Source organism: Pseudophryne corroboree, chromosome 2 (genome assembly GCF_028390025.1).
Source record: "Pseudophryne corroboree isolate aPseCor3 chromosome 2, aPseCor3.hap2, whole genome shotgun sequence".
NCBI lineage: Eukaryota > Metazoa > Chordata > Amphibia > Anura > Myobatrachidae > Pseudophryne > Pseudophryne corroboree.
Window position 1 is genome coordinate 660852766 of NC_086445.1, and position 22941 is coordinate 660875706.

Below are 22941 nucleotides of genomic sequence, written 5' to 3' on the forward strand. Positions count from 1 at the left end.
TACTATTGTGTGACCACGCCCCTTTCTTTTTGAGACCACACACCCCTTTTTGCCGCGCGCGCCTACGGCATGCACAATACCTTTATTACATGGGCACCGTGGGGAGGGGGGTGAGTTCCACCACCTCTCTAGGACCACTTTAAGCACTGGGGCTTAGGATGAGAAATTGCTGGGTTTGGTGAAGACGTGGTTCTCTTGAGAGCCAATTTGAAGTTTTGTAGTGAGGTGGAGACTCTGAGGGTGAGAGGAAATTTTTCAGAGAAAGGGAGCAGCACATGCAAAATCGAGGAGGTAATCAGTAGGTAGGAGTGGGGGCGTGCATTAGCATGGCGACGAGGACTAGTGAGAGTGTAAAGGGAGATAAGGTCAGAGATTAAAGTGGGAGAGGAGGGGGTGAGGGCTTTGTAAATGAGTGTGATAAGCTTGAATTGGAAAGGGGAAGGGGAGCCAGTGAAGGGCTTGCATAGTAGGTTTGGTGAGGAAGATGAGCTAAGCAGCAGCATTAAGGATAAATTGGAGTGGAGAGAGGTATTTGACAGGAATGCCACATACAATAGGAGGTGATTGCAGTAGTCCAGTTTGCATATAACTAGTAAATGGATAAAGGTCTTAGTGGCATCCTGGGTGAGAAAGTTTCTGATCTTGGAAATATTTTTTAGATGAAAACAGCAGGTTTGTGAGAGGTACATAATGAGTGGTTAGAAGGAGAGGGAGGAGTCAAGGATTACTCTAAGACAGTGCACTTGGGGGCTAGAGGAGAAAGTGCCTCAATAGATAATAAAATTGTGGGAGGTGAGGTTGCGTGGGAGGGTGAGAAGATGAAGAATAAAGCGCTGGAACATCCAAGAAGATATAGCAGAGAGACAGTTGAAAATATGAGTGAGGAGAGTGGGGAAGAGGTCAGTGGAGGAAAAGCAGATTTGAGTAGATGATATTGTAACTCAAAAGAGTAAATGAGCTCGCCTAAAGAGGACATGCAGAGAGAAAAAAGTAGAGGACCAGGAACAGAACCTTGTGGGACACCTAAAGGCGCTCCATTATATCCAACAGTGGGAACTTTGCGATCTGCGGTAGACCGCGAGGTTAAGTGGGGTCACTCTTGTGGTTGGACCACTTAACCTTGCGGTTTACCGTAGACCGCAAAGTTTCCACCATTGAATATAATGGAGCGCCTCTGCGCTACATTGTATTCACAGTGTGCCGCCTGACTGACAGTTCAGGAGCGCACAGCCAATCAGGAGAGTACCATGATGTGGCGCTCCCTGATTGGCTGAAGGGACCCTCTTTGACAGCAGTCACGGGGAGTCCCTCCCAGTGCGTGGATCGGGTATTCCGTTTTTTTTTTATTTTACCAAGTCCCTGGGTTATAATTTATAAGAAGAGGACCGATCTACCCCGGATTCTTTGTAAGTATAATTTTATTTACAGGTACCAAGGGATTCTACTGGAGAAGAGGACCGAGTGCTTTGTGTCAACATAGGTAAGTATGTATGTATGTAAATGTGCATGTATGTTTAATAAAATGTTACTATCACGGTGTGTGTGTTTTGTTTTTATTTGGGTATTTTTTTGTAGTAGAGCTATAGGTACCAGCGGAACTGTTTTTTTCCCCGCGTGCTGGTACTTGTGGTTCTCCAAGTACCAGCTTGTGGGGGAGGCTTACTGGGACTTGTAGTTCTGCTACAAACAACAATATTCTTTTTTTTACACAAAAGGCTATCAGCCTCCCATCCGCTGCCCTTGGATGGAGGGACAGCCTCGGGCTTCACCCCTGGCCCTTGGGTGGCTGGAGGGGGGGATTCCTTGATTTAAGGGGTCCCCACTCATCCAGGGTACCCCTGCCAGGGGTGACTAGTTGGTGATTTAATGTCAGGGCCGCAGGGACCAATATAAAAGTGTCCCCCAGCTGTGACATTATCTCTCTGACTAGTGGAGCCCGGTGCTGGTGTTAAAGATACGGGGGACCCCTACGTCTTTTGGCCCCATATTTTTTGCACCAGGACCAGGCGCAGGGCCCGGTGCTGGTTGTTAAAATATGGGGGAACCCCTGTCAATTTTGGCCTCGTATTTTTTACAACCAGGACCGGCTCAAAGAGCCCGAGGCTGGTTATGCTTAGGAGGGGGGACCCCACGCAAAAAAAATAAAAAAAAATCAGATTTTTAACCATTTCACACCCCTTCCCACTGATAAACATGCACGGATCTCACTGATTTTTTACGATTTGTATTTTTTCTCGGCAGGGTTTGGCTATTGCTGGCAGTGATTGTGAATTCGAATTTTTAGTAAATTACCGAGTTATATAAAATAACAGGCGTGTTTGACAGATGGTGTATTCATTCGTATTTTTTTCTTTAACTTAAAAAAAAAATATGAATGCCCTCATCACTGTCGAGATTTGAGTTTAGTAAATTCCCGAGATGACACTTTGATGAAAAAACACCAACTCGGTCAAAATCGGGAGCTTAGTAAATATACCCCCAGGTCTGAGTTACCCCCCAATGCTCCTAGGAGCTAACAATCTAGGGGAGAGGAGAGATAGACAGATGACATGTGGCCTGAGCATGTTGATGGGGACCTGAGGGCAGGTGTACTGTATATAGTACAGAATTGGTAGAGAAGCTTTAAATGGACTATATACAGTATATGGGTTGTAGTAAAAGAGATAAACGAGTTTAGGATGGGTATCATTTTAACAGCAGCAATCTGACCCAGCCACAAGATTAGCCAATGGTTTGGTCAGTGAAAATAATTACTTGAAAATGCAAAAATATGTAGTTACAATCTATACTGTGGGAGAAATCTGCAGAAATCTGTATACAAGACTAATATACTTTGAGATGTATTTTGACAATGTATTTGTTTCACTGGTCCCCACCATGTAATATAATTTTACCAATCAACCACAAGGTGGCACTGTATAACCTTAAAAGTATGGTTTTTCATACTGAATACTTACAGTATATACACTGCGCAAAAAAATTAAAGGGAACAATTAAACAACACATCCTAGATCTGAATGAATGAAACATTCTTATTAAATACTTTGTTCTTTACATAGATGAATGTGCTGACAACAAACAAAATCACACAAAAATTATCAATGCAAATCAAATTTATTAACCCATGGAGGTCTGAATTTGGAGTCACTCAAAATTAAAGTGGAAAAACACACTGCAGGCTGATCCAACTTTGATGCAATGTCCTTAAAACAAGTCAAAATGAGGCTCAGTAGTGTATGTGGCCTCCACGTGCCTGTATGACCTCCCTACAACGCCTGGGCATGCTCCTGATGAGGTGGCGGAAGGTCTCCTGAGGGATCTCCTCCCAGACCTGGACTAAAGCATCCGCCAACTCCTGGACAGTCTGTGGTGCAATGTTGGTGGATGGAGCGAGACATGATGTCCCAGATGTGCTCAATTGGATTCAGGTCTGGGGATCGGGCGGGCCAGTCCATAGCATTAATGCCTTCGTCTTGCAGGAACTGCTGACACACTCCAGCCACATGAGGTCTAGCATTGTCTTGCATTAGGAGGAACCCAGGGCCAACCGCACCAGCATATGGTCTCAGAAGGGGTCTGATGATCTCATCTCGGTACCTAATGGCTGTCAGGCTACCTCTGGCAAGCACATGGAGGGCTGTGCAGCCAAATGCCACCCCACACCATTACTGACCCACTGCCAAACCGGTTATACTGGAGGATGTTGCAGGCAGCAGAACATTCTCCTTGGTGTCTCCAGACTCTGTCACGTCTGTCACATGTGCTCAGTAAGAACCTGCTTTCATCTGTGAAGAGCACAGGGCGCCAGTGGAGAATTTGCCAATCTTGGTGTTCTCTGGCAAATGCCAAATGTCCTGCACGGTGTTGGGCTGTAAGCACAACCCCCACCTCTGGACGTCGGGCCCTCATACCACCCTCATGGAGTCTGTTTCTGATCGTTTGAGTAGACACATGCACATTTGTGGCTTGATGGAGGTCATTTTGCAGAGCTCTGGCAGTGCTCCTCCTGTTCCTCCTTGCACAAAGGTGGAGGTACCGGTCCTGATGCTGGGTTGTTGCCCTCCTACAGCCTTCTTCCTGTCTCCTGATGTACTGGCCTGTCTCCTGGTAGCGCCTCCATGCTCTGGACACTACGCTGACAGACACAGCAAACCTTCTTGCCACAGCTCGCATTGATGTGCCATCCTGGATGAGCTGCACTACCTGAGCCACTTGTGTGGGTTGTAGACTCCGTCTCATGCTACCACTAGAGTAAAAGCACCACCAGCTTTCAAAAGTGACCAAAACATCAGGCAGAAAGCATAGGAGCTGAGAAGTGGTCTGCGATCACCACCTGCAGAACAACTCCTTTATTGGGGGTTTCTTGCTAATTACCTATAATGTCCACCTGTTGTCTATTCCATTTGCACAACAGCATGTGAAATTGATTGTCAATCAGTGTTGCTTCCTAAGTGGACAGTTTGATTTCACAAAAGTGTGATTGACTTGGAGTTACATTGTGTTGTTTAAGTGTTTCCTTTATTTTTTTGAGCAGTGTATTTGAAAATCAATGTGCATTAACTGAAAATGCAATGAAACACTGAAAGGGACTTAATTTAAATAGTCAATGCCATTCAGATCTCTTTCTTATAGATATAATGTAAATTAACATGAATGTGAATTTACAACTTAACTTTGTAAAAAAATGTCAGTCACTGCTATTGTGATATTAAATATAATGTTCTGTATAGATACACACTATGAGACTGATGCAGAGTGAGAACCATGCAGGTATGCATAGTTTATTTTGCATGATTTAGCATCTTACATGCTGAGATAACACATGCATACTGTATGTATCTGGCATTTACAACTCCTTACAGCTGGAGATGCGTGATGAATGGAAGAAGGGGCATTATATACCCTCCAACATTTTAAACCTAAAAATCGGTACAAATTAGGAAAGGGGGCATGGACATGGGTAAACGGAGTGGCCTCACCCCTTTTCCTATGCTTTCAAAGGCAGTTTGGAGAGCCAAAAATTGGTATAGACCATAAAAAGAAGGTACCATACCTGCCAAAAAGGTACAGTTGGAGGGTATGGCATTATAACTTAGTCCAAGTTTAGTGAGGGCATATAGAGCTGCTCATGCAGACCAACAGTTATGTAATAATAATAATTATAATAATTTTATTTATATAGCGCTCTTTCTCCAATAGGACTTAAGGCACTTAACAGATACATAGCATAATATGGTACAGAAAATAATGAAGTACAGAACAACTTTTCATAAAATACAGACGCATGTAGATACTAAAGGGACATTACGGAAATGCTTGAGTAAACAGGAAAGTCTTGAGTCTACTTTTGAAGGATTCTATAGTTGGGGCCTCTCACACTGTGTGGGGAAGTGAGTTCCATAGAGTCAGAGCCGCATGACTAAAAGCTCGACCCCCAAGATGAATTACGGGATATTCTAGATACTGAAAAAAGTCCTTCATCTACAGATCGCAGTAATCGAGTGGGGCAGTATGGGGTCAGAAGCTGCTTCAGGTACCTTGGGCCCTGGTCATGTAGTGCTTTGAAACTCAGTAAGCCAATCTTGAAGATGATTTACCATCTTACAGGCAGCCAGTGAAGGGAGTAGAGGATGGGTGTTATGTGGCTAGAATGGGGCTGGTTGGTTAACAACCTGGCAGCTGTGTTTTTCATCAGCTATAAGCGGTGTAATTCTTTTGCTGGGAGACCAAGGTAGAGGGCATTACAGTAGTATAGTCAAGATGATACAAATGCAAGTATGACTTTTGGCAGATCATCTGTGGGAATAAAGTGCTTGATTCTGGCTATGTTCCTCAGGTTCAAGAATGAGGATTTGATTGTGGCTGATATCTGAAGTGTCAAGCTACCATCCAGGACAACGCCAAGATTCTGCACACGATCAGTGGTTTGTAATTCTGAATGTAAGTCCAGTTGGTTGGCTATGCTGCAGTCTTGTCCTTTGATGTTGCGGTCCTATCATTAGGTCCTCGGTTTTATCCGGGTTCAGTCGCAGCCAACTGTCACTCATCCATTCCTGGAGCTCAGCTAGACAGCCACTTAAGGTTGCTATTGGGTTATCAGTGCCTGGAGCAAAGACAAGTACAGTTGTGTATCATCTGCATAGCAGTGGTAGACCAGGCCATGGTGCCTGATTTTTTCACCCAGTGGGAGCATGTATACTGCAAAAAGCATGGGAGATAGTATAGAACCTTGTGGGACACCACATGGCAATTGTCAGGACAGTGGTTTTTGTGAACCTGGTGTTAGTGAAGTCTGTGTTGGTGACTGGAGGACTATGTGAATATTATGCTGGTCTGTAGGAATCAGTGAGAAGAAGGAGCAATCCCTGACCGGGGATCGAACACGGGCCTCGGCAGAGGAAGCCGTATCCTTACCACTGGATCACCAGGGACTTTGATAGTAGGATGATGAATGTATATGTGAGATTGAACTGGATATATGTCACAGGAGTAGGTGCTTATGTACGCAAGGTTACTGGCGAGATAGTAAGACGGACTGGTTACTGGTGAGACTGAGAACCGGGCTGGTTATCGGTGAGACTTGGATGCAACTGTAATACGGGCTGGTACTGGATATAACTGGAAGCGCAACTGAAAGTAGAATGATGACTGTCGCTGTGACTGTAGGACAAGGCTGAAGAACACTGCAGCTGTGACTTTAAGATGAGACTGTAGAATACTGCAGCTGTGGCTTTAAGATGAGACTGTGGAATACTGCAACTGTGACTTTAAGATGAAACTGTAGAATACTGCAGCTGTGGCTTCAAGATGAGACCGTGGAATACTGGATATCAATGGTAACACAACTGTAATCCAGACTGGGTAGCAAAGGAGCAGAGTTATACTGGAATCGAAGTACAAGTGTTACCTTTAGGGAGCTCAGCTTCTAAGCTCACACAGAGCTGTGTGTGACACAAGGAACTGGCAGAGGTTCCAACTCAAGTCTCCTGACTTATACTTCCTGGTCCTTGGTGATTGGTGAGCAGTGTCAGGTGATTCAGAGAGTCTCAGGCTGGCACAGGATTGAACAGCTCTGGGTCAGGTGAACAGTCACTGTCATGTGAGTACTCTAGACTAGGCTGTGATGTGGAGTGAGACCTAGCAGGCCGAAAGAACACTGAAGCCTGCAAACAAACAGAGGATTCTGGCTTTTAGGCCTACACTTCAGATTGCTGAATTCAGACTCACACAGAAGATTAATCACCACAGGTGGAGCTCGTTAACTCTTACCTTCCAGGCAGAGAACTCAGGAAACTTATGGTAATGGCAAGCTGTTTATCCCAGTGTGCAGAAAAGACACAGGATCCAGGACAGATGTCAGGGGTAAGTCACCCAATATGAGAGCTACAGTCAGGATCGTGACAGCAATGGCACTGATGGAGAGGAGTATACGCCAGATGATACTCTCTGTGACCTGCCTGTGAGAAATGATTTGAACCAGCTTAGGACTGTGCCATCCAGTCCAAAAAAATGTATCAGTCGCTCGATCAGAAACCCATGGTCCACAGTATCAAATACTGCAGAGAGATCCAGAAGGATTAATATTGAACAGTCAACTCTGTCTCTTGCAATCAGAAGATCATTTAACACAGACCAAGGCTGTTTCAGTGCTATGCCCTGATTGGAATGGATCATACATATCATGGGTTGTCAGGCGGGTTTCCATTTGATTTGCAACCACTTTGTCAATAACCTTTCCTAGAAAAGGAAGGTTTGATACCGGTCTGTAGTTGGTCATGCAGTCGGGATCTAAATTAGGTTTTTTAAGAAGAGGTCTAACAATTGCTTCCTTTAGGGGTCCAGTTAAAATGCCTGTCTGTAAAGAGCATTTTTGGAGGGAAGTTTACCATAGAAGCTTGCAGCGTACTCTTTCCCTCCTGTGACAGTGCCAGATCTCGATCATGAAAAGGGGCGTGGTTACACAAAATTAAGGGGGCGGAGCTAGATGGGAGTAAATAGGCTGCTAGCACACCTGCCACAGCTGAGGTCAGCCTGTGATAGGTAAATTGAGGGAGAGAAAGTGTGTGTGTGTGTGTGTGTGTGTGTGTGTGTGTGTGTGTGTGTGTGTGTGTGTATATATAATATATATAATCTTTACTTTTTTTTATATATACAGTGTGTATTATAGATTGCAAAGGTGCGGCACTCATACCAAAAAATGAATACTCAGAAGCCGTGGTCAGGTCTGTATCATCAACGTTTCAATATTTTCATATTATCATCAGGATATCAAAGAAAATGACAACATACCTTTCAAGCATGTCCACCCCCAGTGAAATGCTGGTGTCAGGGCCGGGACTGCACACCCTCCCTGCCGCCGTGCTGATTGGGGACGTCATCCTAATCGGACCATACACCTGTGTGAAAAAACTTAACCTCTCACCATCCAAAATTATACAATATAGCTACAGGAATTAAAAAGATATAGCACTGGCAATGTTACACATTTTGCAAAGTAACTAAGTTGATAAAGCGGATCCAGTACCACGGAGAATATGTACATGATTTATACTAGATTAATGAGAACATGTCTTAATAAACATTACTAAAACCATGCTGCAATAATGGTGATATTAATCTATAATCAATGAAAGAGTTCTAAATATCATGCGCTGCAAACCTTTATGGAAAAAATTACCGTAAACTTGCATAAGAAATATTATCATTTAACCCTTTGGGATGGATGACATTAAAACGATGTATCCATCTGACTTCACACCTTAACAACTCTAATGAATGGTTACCCCCTCTTTTGTTTAATGGGACCGTGTCAATCATTCTATACCGAAGACATGATAAGGAGTGTCTGGCTTCTGCAAAGTGGCGAGCGACCGGTGGTCGCTTGTGCCGGACACTAATGCTGCCCGTATGGCTGCTCTATGGTTGCTCATATGTTCCTTAAATTTAGTTTCGGTCTTGCCGATGTAACAAAGCCCACAAGGGCAAATTAATTAGTACACTACAAAAGTAGAGTTGCAGGTGAAATAATGTAAGATTTTATATACTTTCCCTGAATGGGGATGACTAAATGAATCGCCAGTGAGCATAAACTGGCACGTCGTGCAGGTGCATTTAAAGCAACCCACACGTGTGTTACTCAAAAAAGTGGTTTGCTTCAAAGGTGTCCTAGTGTTGTCTGTTTTAACTAGGATGTCTTTTAAGTTACGGCCCCGTGAATAACAGGGCATAAGTCTATGTTTTTTTAAATTAAGTTTGGCATCACTCTGTATCATTGGCCATAATGATTTTGCAGTTTTAATGATGGCTGGTGATGCTACATTGAACTTATTTACCCAAGGTAACAATTTGGGACATGTGCTACTAGCAGCTGTAGAGCTGTTCAACAGAGATTCTCTATCCAGAGCTAACACTTTTTGTTTGCAAATTTCTAAAGATCTAGCACTATAACCCCGTTCCAAAAATTTTTTGACCATTGAATCAATCTGTTCAATGGCCATGCTGGAGTCACTGTTGATACGAAAAGCTCTCAGCATTTGGGAGTAAGGAAGCCCATTGATAAGGGCACTAGGGTGACAACTCTGTGCTTGTAATAGGGTGTTCCTATCCGTAGCTTTGGAAAAAAGACTAGTGTGAATGACCTGGTCAACGATGGAAATGTGCACATCAATAAAATTGAGTGACACCTTGCTGAAAGTGTAAGTAAATTTGATAGGGTTATCAGTCGTATTATGCATTTCAAGTAATGTGCGAAGTATATCAATATCTCCCCTCCAAATCACAAAGAGGTCATCTATGTACCTTAAAAATAGGGTGATGTGCTATTTGATCTCACTTTCAGCAAAGAAAACCAATTGCTCTACAAAAAACATTACTATGTTGGCATAGGCAGGTGCCATGGAGCTACCTATGGCACAGCCCTGTACCTGAAGGTAAAAATCTTTATCATAGAGAAAGTAATTATTGTACAAGATGATCTCAAACAACTGCAAAATGCTGTTAATTATGTCAATAGAAAAAACACTCTTCGATTCAAGAAAGATACGTAAAGTATGCAAACCAAAATTATGAGAATTGAAGTGTACAAATTAACAACATCTATGCCAACTAGCCAACAGTCGTCATCGAAAGTAGAGACAGTTTGCAACTTCTTCAAAAAAGTAGTAGTGTCTAAAAGAAATGTTGCTTCACTTTGAATCAAGGGTTGTAAGATGGAATCAAGATACGTGGTGACCGGTTGAAATAAAGACCCTCGGGCTGACACTATGGGGCACCCCGGAGGGGGGTCCAAACACTTGTGTACCTTGGGGATTGTATAGAAAATCGGTATAATAGGGGAATCTGGATATAACACCACTTTTAATTCCTCTGTTATTAATCCTACATCCAAGGCTGATAGAAGGAGATTCTAAAATTCCTTTCTACAACTTTTGGTGGGGTCTTTAGCCAATTTAACGTAAACTGATGAATCTGACAATTGACGTAGAGCTTTTTTATGATAATCAGCATAGTCCTGAAGGACGATTGCTCCTCCTTTATCCGCCTGGTGAATAGTGAAATCTTTATTATTTGCCAGGGTTTTAAGTGCTTGTCGTTCCACCAGTGTAAGATTGGGATAAGAATTACAGTTCTTAATAGAGGAACCGACTCCTTCATCCAGCAGTCTCATAAAGGTCTTAATGGTAGGATTAGTAGATGGTGGGTCATAATGTGATCGCGGGCAGAACTTCTTTAACTGTGATGGTATAGAACCGTCCTTAGTGGCATCTTTGGAGCCAAAATGTTCTTTAAGTCTAAGGCTTCTAGCCAATTCATATTTTTCTGACACCCATAAATAACTGTCAAAGCGTGAGGTGGGGACAAAAGATAACCCCTTTGATAAAAGGCTGATTTCCCCATCTGATAGTTCGTAGGAAGAAAGATTGAAAATCAGGTTTTTCTGGATAGCGGGGGGCGGCCTACTCTGCCCTTGCCTTTCTGATTGGTGGCCCCTCCGCGTGAATTTCCTTTTTGATTTTCTGAAGGGTTGTCTTTGACCCTTCCGCAACGGGTCCCTAAAGGGGCTGCAGCCTTGTCAGATTTGTCTTGTTCACTATTAGAACTATTATACTCGTTAGAAGAATCTGTCTGAAATCGGGAAAGATTGCGTTTGTATTTTTGTTTATTCCTCCTAAAAAAAGGTTGATTCCGTTCCTGTACGGGATTTCCTGACAGCCATTTATAAACAGTGTGTTTCTCGTAATCACCCTCAACTTTCAGAAGTTTTTCTTTCTTGAATTGCAAAAGATCTCTCTTATATAAGGCTAATTGTTGTTTAAGCCGCTCCATCCAATCAGTACTGTCATCCAAAATTAAAGTGGGGAGATGAATCGTTTCAAACTGTGCAATCTTATCCTCAATGAGCATACTCTCTTTATTAGTGTGTAATATATATATATATATATATATATATATATATAATTTATTTATTTTAGTGTTTTTTTAATTAATTATATATTATTATTATTATTATTATTATTATTAGTTTTGTTTTTTGTTTTTTGGGGGGCTGCCTATTTTGTGAGTCCCTGGCCCAAGAATTTCTGATGGCAGCCCTGTCCCTTTAAGCAGTCGTAAGATTTGATTCAACAAATTACCCCAACGTTCCCTCTGTACTGAATGCTTCATTTCATCATTTGTTTTGTGGTAATGAACTACAGTACTTTTCCTGATTCTCTAAATAACACAGTAGAAATAGCAAGTTTAGTTTTATTACCAGGACTATACAGTGTATGGTAATTTAGCACCTTAACAGGGACATTGCTGCTGAGTAGGTTTATCTGCATAGGCTACACAATGTACTGAACTTAGAGCACTACAACTCCCATCAATCCATGTTTACGAAATATGATAATAGCATAAGATATGCATTTAAATATTGATTTTAATTAAATATTAATTTCCTTCATCAGGACTAGGAATGGATGTTAGGAACTGAATATAAAATGTAGACAGATAAAAATTGTACTGTGTGGTTGGCCAATACTAAAACACAGGGAACATTTACACTGACAGACATTTCCAGGGACAAATCTTCAAAATGCAGGACTGTACCTGGCAATTAGGGGCAGCTGGTAATCCCGATACTGTATGTCCTTTAATGTTGCCAGTTATTTCATATACAGGTTGAGTATCCCATATCTAAAATGCTTGGGACCAGAAGTATTTTGGATATGGGATTTTTCCGTATTTTGGAATAATTGCATACCATAATGAGATATCATGGTGATGGGACCCAAGTCTAAGCACAGAATGCATTTATGTTACATACACACCTTATACACACAGCCTGAAGGTATTTTTAGCCAATTTGTTTAATAACTTAGGGGCCTATTTATCACCATCCGCATCCAGGATGCGATGACAGGTGATAAAATTGCCCAAACTCGCAATGCGATAATTGATTACATCGCAGGGATGTATCAATTATCACATGCAGGAACAGAGCTTGCAGTCAAGCTCTGTCCCTGTGATGCCTCTTCACAGTATCATCTGGGTATTTTTCGTAAAAAATACCCCGATGTCTTGCTGCACATGTATTTACAAATATTTCATATTTTGGAATATTTGGATATGTGATACTCTACAGAGCTATACTGAGGGGAGATTTCCCCAGAGATGTGTGCCGCACACATCTCTTCCCCCGCTCAGCACAGAGCGATGTGCTGAGCAGGGGGGAGACGTACACGGGGGGCCGCTCACTTCACACAGCGCTGAAGTGAGCGACCCGCTAGATTGAGCATGTATGCAGGCCAATCTAGCACCAGCAATAGTGACACGCGGGACCATGCATCACTGTCGCCGGCACCCCTACACACGGCATACCTCCCAACTTTTCAGCTCTATTAAGAGGGACACACGTGCAGCGAAGCAATCGCGAGCCACGCCGACGTTTTCGTCACTGAGGGGGCATGCCCAGCGCTCTGTGAGCCGCTGGCATGCCCCCTCTCCCTCTGACTCCAGTGAATAGATGCTGTGCGCATTCGCACAGCGTCTAATCACCGCTGCTCTGCTAAGCAGGGCAGCGAGTGCAGGAGCCTCCCAATTGACCCCCACCGCGGGACACTGCGGCCCGTGGGTGGGACCGCGGGACAGTCCCCAAAAAATGGGACTGTCCCGCGAAAATCGGGACAGTTGGGAGGTATGCACATGGAGCGATGTTCTAAGCAATATAGTCAGATTGCTTAGAAACTAGCTAAACATCGCTCTGTGTGTACCCCCCTTACCTGTATTATTTTACTGCACAGTCTTTTGCTGCCCACACACATAAAGGCACAAATATACAATGTGCACAGCTATCTACTGCTCTGAAATCCTGCAGTGCATGGAGCTACAAATAATGATGGCCCCTGTCTGCCCCTTGATCTATGACCTCCCAGTCACCTCCCAGTCTGGGCCTCTGCTGAGCTTCTAACACACTGCATCCCCCTCTCTAATACCCCTTTTCCACTAGCCTTTTTAAACACGGGTAAATGCGCGGGGGCGCGCATTTACCCGTGTTTTTCCCTAGTGTAAACGGGTCCTCCGGCAAATTCCCGGATCAAGTGATCTGGGAATCCTACCAGGGTAGCTAGCCGGGTTGAACATGTGTTCAACCCAGCTAGCTGTCTAGTGTGAACGGGAGCCGTGTCGAGGTGACATGGCTCCCATTCACAGTGCATAGGGAAGGCGGCGCTGGGAGATCATGTGATCTCCCAGCGCCGCCCCTGCTGCGTCACTAGCGCGTCACCAACCAGGCAATTGCCGGGTTGGTGAGCGCTGTCTGCAGGGGGCTGTAGCACGGGTCGCAGCCGTGTCAGGCGACATGGCTGCGACCCATGCTACACTAATGGAAAAGGGGTATTAGAGAGACGTCTCATTAATAACTTGAATCTTGAGTGAAGTGTGATTGGTAGAAGCTTAATAATGAGACCCTTTTACTCACATAGCTGCTTAGTAACGGAGACACAGAACGTAGAAGAGTAACTGAAGGAAGATGAAAAAAATACTGCTAAAAAAAAAAGCATCATTGTACTTTCTCAGATTCAGAATAAACAGAAAACAGTGATTATTAATGTGTTTCCTGTATTACAGTATTTTATTATTGGTAAAAATCAATTTTATTAGGTAATATTTAAGTTGAATTTAAGGAGTACAAATATAAGAGTGAAATAGCCTCGCGAACATATGAACGTAGAATATTGATCATAAGTGATCACAATATCACAATTTACTAATTGCCGGAAATTGATAGCTGTGGTACCAAAAGTAAGACAACATTACATATTATTTCTCATGTAGAATGTGACCATCATTTATTCTGCATATATCCATTATGGATCATTTAGGTCGCAGAGAATTAAATCATTGGTCATGTTGAAAAGAGTACCTTGTGGCATTTGTCTAGGTGACGGTCTATTCGGGAGTCAATTTATTGCAGTACCAGGGTGTTCAGAGGTGGTCTCCCATCCTGTTACTAACCCGGCCTTTCACTGCTTTGCTTCCAAGGTCAGAAGAGATTGGGCATCTCCAGTGAGGTATGACCGCAATTATTGAACTCGCCTTCTTTAGTCACCTATGTGTTAGTAATATAATCACTGTATATCCACATTGGTAAATTTTGTAAAAATATAAGGCACAAATGCCATACAAATTATGAGAAATAAATGCAAATCACCTGACTTAGTCACTAAGTGACACGTCAGGCACACAAATAAAGGTACACAGATGAGTAGAAAAAATCACTGTGCGGAAAAATTCACTGTGCGGAAATATAGGACTTGTTTAAAACAAGTCCTATATGTGGATGCTATGTGGTTTAGAATAATTTTTCTGCACAGTGATTTTTTCTACTCATCTGTGTACCTTTATTTGTGTGCCTGACGTGTCACTTAGTGACTAAGTCAGGTGATTTGCATTTATTTCTCATAATTTGTATGGCATTTGTGCCTTATATTTTTACAAAATTTACCAATGTGGATATACAGTGATTATATTACTAACACATAGGTAACTAAAGAAGGCGAGTTCAATAATTGCGGTCATACCTCACTGGAGATGCCCAATCTCTTCTGACCTTGGATGCTAAGCAGTGAAAGGCCGGGTTAGTAACAGGATGGGAGACCACCTCTGAACACCCTGGTACTGCAATAAATTGACTCCCGAATAGACTGTCACCTAGACAAATGCCACAAGGTACTCTTTTCAACATGACCAATGATTTAATTCTCTGCGACCTAAATGATCCATAATGGATATATGCAGAATAAATGATGGTCACATTCTACATGAGAAATAATATGTAATGTTGTCTTACTTTTAATACCACAGCTATCAATTTCCGGCAATTAGTAAATTGTGATATTGTGATCACTTATGATCAATATTCTACGTTCATATGTTCGCGAGGCTATTTCACTCTTATATTTGTACTCCTTAAATTCAACTTAAATATTACCTAATAACATTGATTTTACCAGTGATGCTATAACCTTAAACCTCTGAATTAGAGTGCTCCCAAAAAAGAGTCTACTTTCCAACACTTCTCTGTTTGGCTAGCTTTTCTGATAACCTTTTGACTCAAGGGAGCACCACTGAAAGCAACAAGAATATGTACAGGGACTATAATTTTTCCAATTACATATGTTTGCTATATTGAGAAGCAATTCAGGAATAATTCAGTTTTTCAGAGGTTACTATCTGTTTAAATACTGTTCTTGTGCGGTTCCCAATACCCTTTTCTTTCAAAACTTTACATAGGCTGGTTACTCAGCCCTCAAAGGGATACCTGCACAGTGATATAATCAAGGCACAGGTTCTTTCCTTCTCTTCGGAAACACTATCCCGTACAACACACCTTGTCTTTAGGAGTTCTCAACCATATTAGACTATGAGTTTCAGCTTAAAACAAGAGCTTAGTTCAAGACGCAAAAACAAGGATAATCTAGATGATATCTTTCCAAGTGATCTGGTAGATACTGAACCGCATATCAGCTGGGAAGAGGACTTCCAAAAATTAAACTTTGCATTACGCAAACAAATCAGAACTAATTGGGATCTGACCACCCTAGAAAATTATATCAAAAACAAAATATCTCCATGCGGTCTCCGCCCAAGGGTATTTCCAACATTTGACTTGGCTAGTGAGAATCTCAAAAAGGAATGGGAACACACTCTTTTGAAATGTTCCAATGAACTTAAGAATGTTCTTATCAAACATAATAATCTAGTACTGGAAGAGTGTGAGCGTAATCTGGAGGAGTTAGGCAAGAAATTAGAAATTTGGGAAAAGGACTCTCAATTTCAAAGATGCTTTGAGAAAAATAAATTGGAACTCCAAGCTTATGAACAGACGATCATAGATAGAAAGAAGACCAAGTACGCAAGGGACAAAAGAGACTTCGTGTCTGGAAAAATTTTCAAATGGCAGAAATCATCTTGGAAAAAAGACCCTCCTAGGTACATGGGCCAATATTCATAATCAGAGGCCGAAACATCCGGAGCGGAAGACACCCCTGACTATACTACAGAGAGACACTCCAACGCTAGGAGCAACATACACAACAATTCTCAAAATCCCAATTCTTCTTCTTTTTTAGGCGATCCTCGAGGAGGAGGGGGCAGACAAAGAGGGGGAAGACGAGGCGGGGGAACAAGAGGAAGAAGGGGACCTCAACAATGGGATTCCTCACCCCTGACGACCCGCAACACATACCGGAGGCAACATCAACAGGACCGGTGGTAACCCAAATCCATGCAGACGATGATTCAAAACTGAAGATTATCAATCTATCAGATCACGTACTTACACCAATACAAGAGTTTATCCTCAACAAAGGTTTGACCCTTTTCTCCCACAGAACATTTTGACAGATTTAAAGGTGAAAAAGATCTCAAATTATTTGGTAGAAAGTTGCTTTTGACCAAATTATATGCAGATTAAGAAGACACTTACCAATTGATCCAATCAGAAGTGGTAGCAAACGATGCACCAATATCCGGCATATCCTTAACACTATCACCGGACTTATCTCAGCTAGAACAAGAAGCCCTCACTGCATTACAAGAACTAGAACAAGAACAAAGCTCTCATATCGAGGATGAATCTGTCACCAGACCAATTTGCAAAAAGAAATCCACATACTTTCCCCAAGAGCAAATTTGTCCAGAAGTACAGGTTTTCATGAAATTGGTGGCTAAAGAATTTGACCACATTCATACAAATAAAAGCAAATATCTGGGGCACACCAACCTTACACGACAAGAAAGAACAGCCATAAGAGAAATACAGATGTGGCAAGATGTTGTTATTAAGCCCTCGGACAAAGGGGGCAATATTGTCATCTGGCCCAAAACGGACTATATCAAGGAAGCACGGCGACAACTCGATACCACCAATTGTTATAAACGCATATTACTCAATCCACTTCAGAATTACAAAACAGTTTATGACAATATCATCAATCAAGCACAAGCACAAGGTACAATTACCAAACAGGAACATGAGTACTTACTAACACAGAACCCCAGAATTCCCACATATTACATGTTGCCAAAAATACATAAAGATATCCGAAATCCACCCGGAAAAGAGCCATCGTGTCCAGTATAGGGGGATTAACAGAAAAGGCTAGTATTTTTTTGGATTTGCATCTCAGACAATTTGTCTTAGACCTTCCCTCGTATGTCAAGGATACAACTGATATACTAAGGAAAATACATGACCTAAAGTTAGAGGACAATCAATATTTGGTGTCACTGGACGTTGAGGCATTGTATACCTCCATAGGTCATGTAGAGGGGATGAGAGCAGTAGAATATTTCCTACAGAATGAAGGAAGAAACGACTTCCATCTCTTTCTAACCAAATTACTCCATTTCGTGCTACACTACAATTTTTTTTACATTTAACGATCAATTCTACCTCCAAGCAAGGGGCACGGCAATGGGGGCAGCTTGCGTGCCAACATATGCCGACCTATTTCTTGCATGGTGGGAGAAGGAATTTGTCTTTAAAGATAGCAATGACATCTTCACAGCCCACGTCATTATGTGGAATCGATACATAGACGATATCCTCATGATTTGGGAAGGTGAGCTATGGCTACTGCACCAATTTATCGAACACCTCAATAAAAATGATCTTAACATCCGCTTGACACACAGTATTAGTCAATCAGAATTACTATTTCTAGATCTGAGGATTTATAAAAACTCAGAAGGGATGATCGCCACAAACTTATATCGGAAAAGCACAGCAACAAACACACTTTTACACCAAACCAGCTCGCATTTTCCCCCAACTATAGAAAATATACCCAAAGGGGAAATTTCTCCGTCTCTGCAGTAACTGTTCGGACAATCAAGAATTTAAAATACAAAGCATGTAACTATCTAAAAGACTGGGTGATAGAGGATACAGTAAAACCTCAATTAAAAAAGCTATCAAAACCGTCAAAACCATAAAGAGAGAGGACATCATCTTCAAAAATGATCCCCAAGATAGAAGCACTGGACAAGACTATCCGCTTTGTAAGCAATTTCTGTCAAGAATGGAGAAGGATAAATGAGGCTATACAAAAACACTGGCATATATTGCATGCAGATCCAACTCTATCAAAAAATCTGGGCCCCAAGGTTGCCATGAGTTGGCGCAGATCAAAAAATCTGAAGGATCGTTTTGTACGCAGTCACTTTCAAAGACTTCCCAACAAAAAACCTATAACTACAGGGACATATCCGTGTGGCAGATGCAAGGCCTGCAAATATATTGATCCAACTAAGGAAATTGAGGACAAGTACGGAAAGACAATACGAATCACAGATTATATGAACTGTCAAACCGAAGGGGTTATCTATTGCCTTCGATGTAGCTACAATCAGAAGTATATCGGCATGACAACTCGTCCCTTTAAGCAGCGCATCCTAGAGCATGTGGGATCCATACGCAATGCCATTTCAGATAAGGCCAAAATGAAACAATTGACATCAGTCGCCAGACATTTCTACACACATCATGAGAGTAGATGGGAAGAACTCAAAGTGTTTGGCCAGGAGAGAATCAGACTTGGCATACGAGGGGGCAATCTACCAGAAAATTTACAAAGAAAGGAGAGCGAGTGGATTTTCAAGATCGGATCCATATACCCAGCAGGGATGAATGAAAACATAAACTATGGAGTATTTTTAACTAACTACCACAAATTCCCCTGGCATCCAGTACTCACTCGCCCCCCCCTTTTCTCAATAATACATAATTGTTTAATAATACCTATAATTTTTCATCACAAACATATACATCTCAATCAGCACAACAATCACATTTCAACACTACAGTTAGGACACATTCCTATATACACATTCATCCAATTTTTCACAATTGTCATATCCTCATCAATATTTTTATTATTTTTACATTTTTAATCACTATATTGGTTAATGGGCTCATAATTAAAATTTCACAAACCTCCCCTTTTTGAAATTAACACATTGCCCTCATATCTGTTTCAGCACCTATAATATATACACAACCCTACTCACCCCTTATACATTATTAATTCATACTATAGCTCCATAGTTAATTATAGCACCCTACTTACACAACCAGAGTCTCTCTACTCTATTTAAATATCTATTTTCCCTTACATCTGTTTATATTCCTCTTTTCTCCTTTTCCCATTCTCTCATTAGAATGTACTAAAACTTCACCACACACTCACACACACCATATAACTCACATATTATTATTTCACTCCTCCCTACCCTTCACACAACTCACCTCACAGCGATATTGCACATACATAAACACACCGCAATTAAGTGACCCCCAACATTAATTATAAATTACATAACAGCGAATGATAATTATAATCATACAATTATCATATACAATCAAACCAAATCTGTCCCTCTCTTAACTTACCCCTTAATTACATTGTTTGTTATAATTATAAAATTATCATAATACAATCAAACTAATTCTTTTTCTCTCATAACTTGCCCCTTAAATAATAAAACCAAAACATTCTTTCTCTTCCCTATACTAATATTAACACCAGTATATTATTACTAACAATCACATATAGCCGTTCATACATCGTGATAGGCTGGCTAGGTGTCCATCATTCAGAAGATCCAATCAATCACCAGCTTTGCTCTTTTTAAACTGAAACTATCAGCAATCACTCCATGCCCTGTGATCAAGCTCATTATGCGAAACGTACGTCAGGAAGAAACCCTGATCACGTGATGTACACGTGACCACACTAGCCGGAAACCTTAGGAGGCATCGGCCGCATCAGCTACGCTTCACTAACCACGGGTACCACGACCTCACGCCGCCGCAACTCTCGGAGCTCCGGCACGGCGGGGAGCGGGATTTCTCAAACGTCTATCCTGGAAGTGGTATTGTATATACCCCACATTACCCCCAAACATTTATCAATTTGCCCACACTCAATTCCGGGCTGCCTGCACCTGTCAGAGAACTATCAGTTTCTTCTAACACAGACCTAAGTGCACGCAAAATTAAGTTGTACTCAGTTAAACAACCGTCAAACAAACAACACTGGTTTATTAGTACCTACTACAGAACTGTGTGCATGTTTTCAGCAACATTGTATACATTTAGGAGGATTAATTGTAACATATCAACAGCAATTTTGTTGCCTCCCAAACAGGTTCAGGAGTAATCCTTGAATCATTTTTCTAACAGTAGAAGGTCATCCTCTGTTTCTGTCTCAAACAATTAAGAGGAGCACAGTGCCGGGTCAAACCCACAATGCTATTACTAATAATAGCAATTTCAATATAGCACCGAGCACAAACCCTCCTCCCCCTCCTGTTTCTTGTATACCAGTGCATTGTCAGCAATATATGTTTGGGTGCAAGCAATATATCTCGGCATTTTTCTACTTTAGTGCCAAGGTATAAATAATTCAATATTATGGTAGCACACACACCACTGTGTGCAGATTGTGTGGAGTAATTACACTCAGCACTAATATAATGTTTTTTCTGATGCGGTTATATTGGTGTCTCCCAATCTCTTTTTCATGAGTTAAAAGCAAGCCCTGTATGTGGATACTGTGTGGTTATGAAAAATTCTCCCGCCCAGTAATTTTTACTCATTTACGTACCTGTATTTTTGTGCCTGACGTGTCAATTTGTGACCAGATCAGGTGATTGCCTTTATTTTCACACGTTGTCGGGCATTGGTGCCATATATGTTCATATGGACATACTGTGATTATATTATAAACATTTAAGTGACCAAAAAAGGAGAGCTCAATAATTGCGGTCATACCTCACTGGAGATGCCCAATCTCTTTTGACCTTGGAAGCTAAGCAGTGAAAGGCCGGCTTAGTAACAGGATGGGAGACCACTTCGGAACACCCTGGTACTGCAATAAATTGGCTCCCAGATAGATTGTCACCTATATTAATATTACAAGGTACTCGGTCTCATATGACCAATGAGCTAAGTCAAAAACAAGTCCTATATGTGGATGCTATGTTGTTTAGAATAATTTTTCCGCACAGTGATTTTTTTTACTCATCTGTGTACCTTTATTTGTGTGCCTGACGTGTCACTTAGTGACTAAGTCAGGTGATTTGCATTTATTTCTTATAATTTGTATGGCATTTGTGCCTTATATTTTTACAAAATTTACCAATGTGGATATACAGTGATTATATTACTAACACATAGGTGACTAAAGAAGGCGAGTTCAATAATTGCGGTCATACCTCACTGGAGATGCCCAATCTCTTCTGACCTTGGAAGCTAAGCAGTGAAAGGCCGGGTTAGTAACAGGATGGGAGACCACCTCTGAACACCCTGGTACTGCAATAAATTGACTCCCGAATAGACCGTCACCTAGACAAATGCCACAAGGTACTCTTTTCAACATGACCAATGATTTAATTCTCTGCGACCTAAATGATCCATAATGGATATATGCAGAATAAATGATGGTCACATTCTACATGAGAAATAATATGTAATGTTGTCTTACTTTTGGTACCACAGCTATCAATTTCCGGCAATTAGTAAATTGTGATATGGTGATCACTTATGATCAATATTCTACGTTCATATGTTCGCGAGGCTATTTCACTCTTATATTTGTACTCCTTAAATTCAACTTAAATATTACCTAATAAAATTGATTTTACCAGTGATGCTATAACCTTAAACCTCTGAATTAGAGTGCTCCCAAAAAAGAGTCTACTTTCCAACACTTCTCTGTTTGGCTAGCTTTTCTGATAACTTTTTGACTCAAGGGAGCACCACTGAAAGCAACAAGAATATGTACAGGGACTATAATTTTTCCAATTACATATGTTTGCTATATTGAGAAGCAATTCAGGAATAATTCAGTTTCTCAGAGGTTACTATCTGTTTAAATACTGTACTTGTGCGGTTCCCAATACCATTTTCTTTCAGTATTTTATTATTAACAGCTTAATTTAACTTTAATTACCAGTGTTATTTTTTCTTATGTTACCAATATCATACCCTCCAACATTTCTCTTACGTCCTAGAGGATGCTGGGGTCCACATTAGTACCATGGGGTATAGACGGGTCCACTAGGAGCCATTGGCACTTTTAGAGTTTGAAAGTGTGGGCTGGTTCCTCCCTCAATGCCCCTCCTACCAGACTCAGTATAGAAAATGTGCCCGGAGGAGCCGGTCACAACTAGGGGAGCTAGCTATTAAGGGGCGGAGCTTCTCCTCAGAGCGGACCCAGCAGCGTTCAGCGCCATTTTCCTGCCTGCAGAAATGCTGTCAGTGAAGAGCAGTCCCTCCATATCAACTCCAGCTATCTCTTACGGTAACAGGGGGTTGTAGAAGGGGTGGAGGCTGTGTACAGGCTGTGTAACCTATTAGGGTACACAGTCAGTGCTGGTTGGGGTCTCTCTATA

At 41.6% G+C, this 22941-nt stretch overlaps 4 pseudogenes; 3 read left to right on the forward strand and 1 right to left on the reverse strand.

Annotated features, from left to right (window-relative positions):
- Window positions 1-14446: 14446 nt before the first annotated feature.
- LOC135052162 (5S ribosomal RNA) lies at window positions 14447-14566 on the reverse strand (annotated as a pseudogene).
- A 482-nt stretch (window positions 14567-15048) lies between these two features.
- On the forward strand, window positions 15049-15168 carry LOC135052293 (5S ribosomal RNA; annotated as a pseudogene).
- A 6137-nt stretch (window positions 15169-21305) lies between these two features.
- On the forward strand, window positions 21306-21425 carry LOC135052143 (5S ribosomal RNA; annotated as a pseudogene).
- A 323-nt stretch (window positions 21426-21748) lies between these two features.
- On the forward strand, window positions 21749-21868 carry LOC135051892 (5S ribosomal RNA; annotated as a pseudogene).
- The last annotated feature ends 1073 nt before the right edge of the window (window positions 21869-22941 follow it).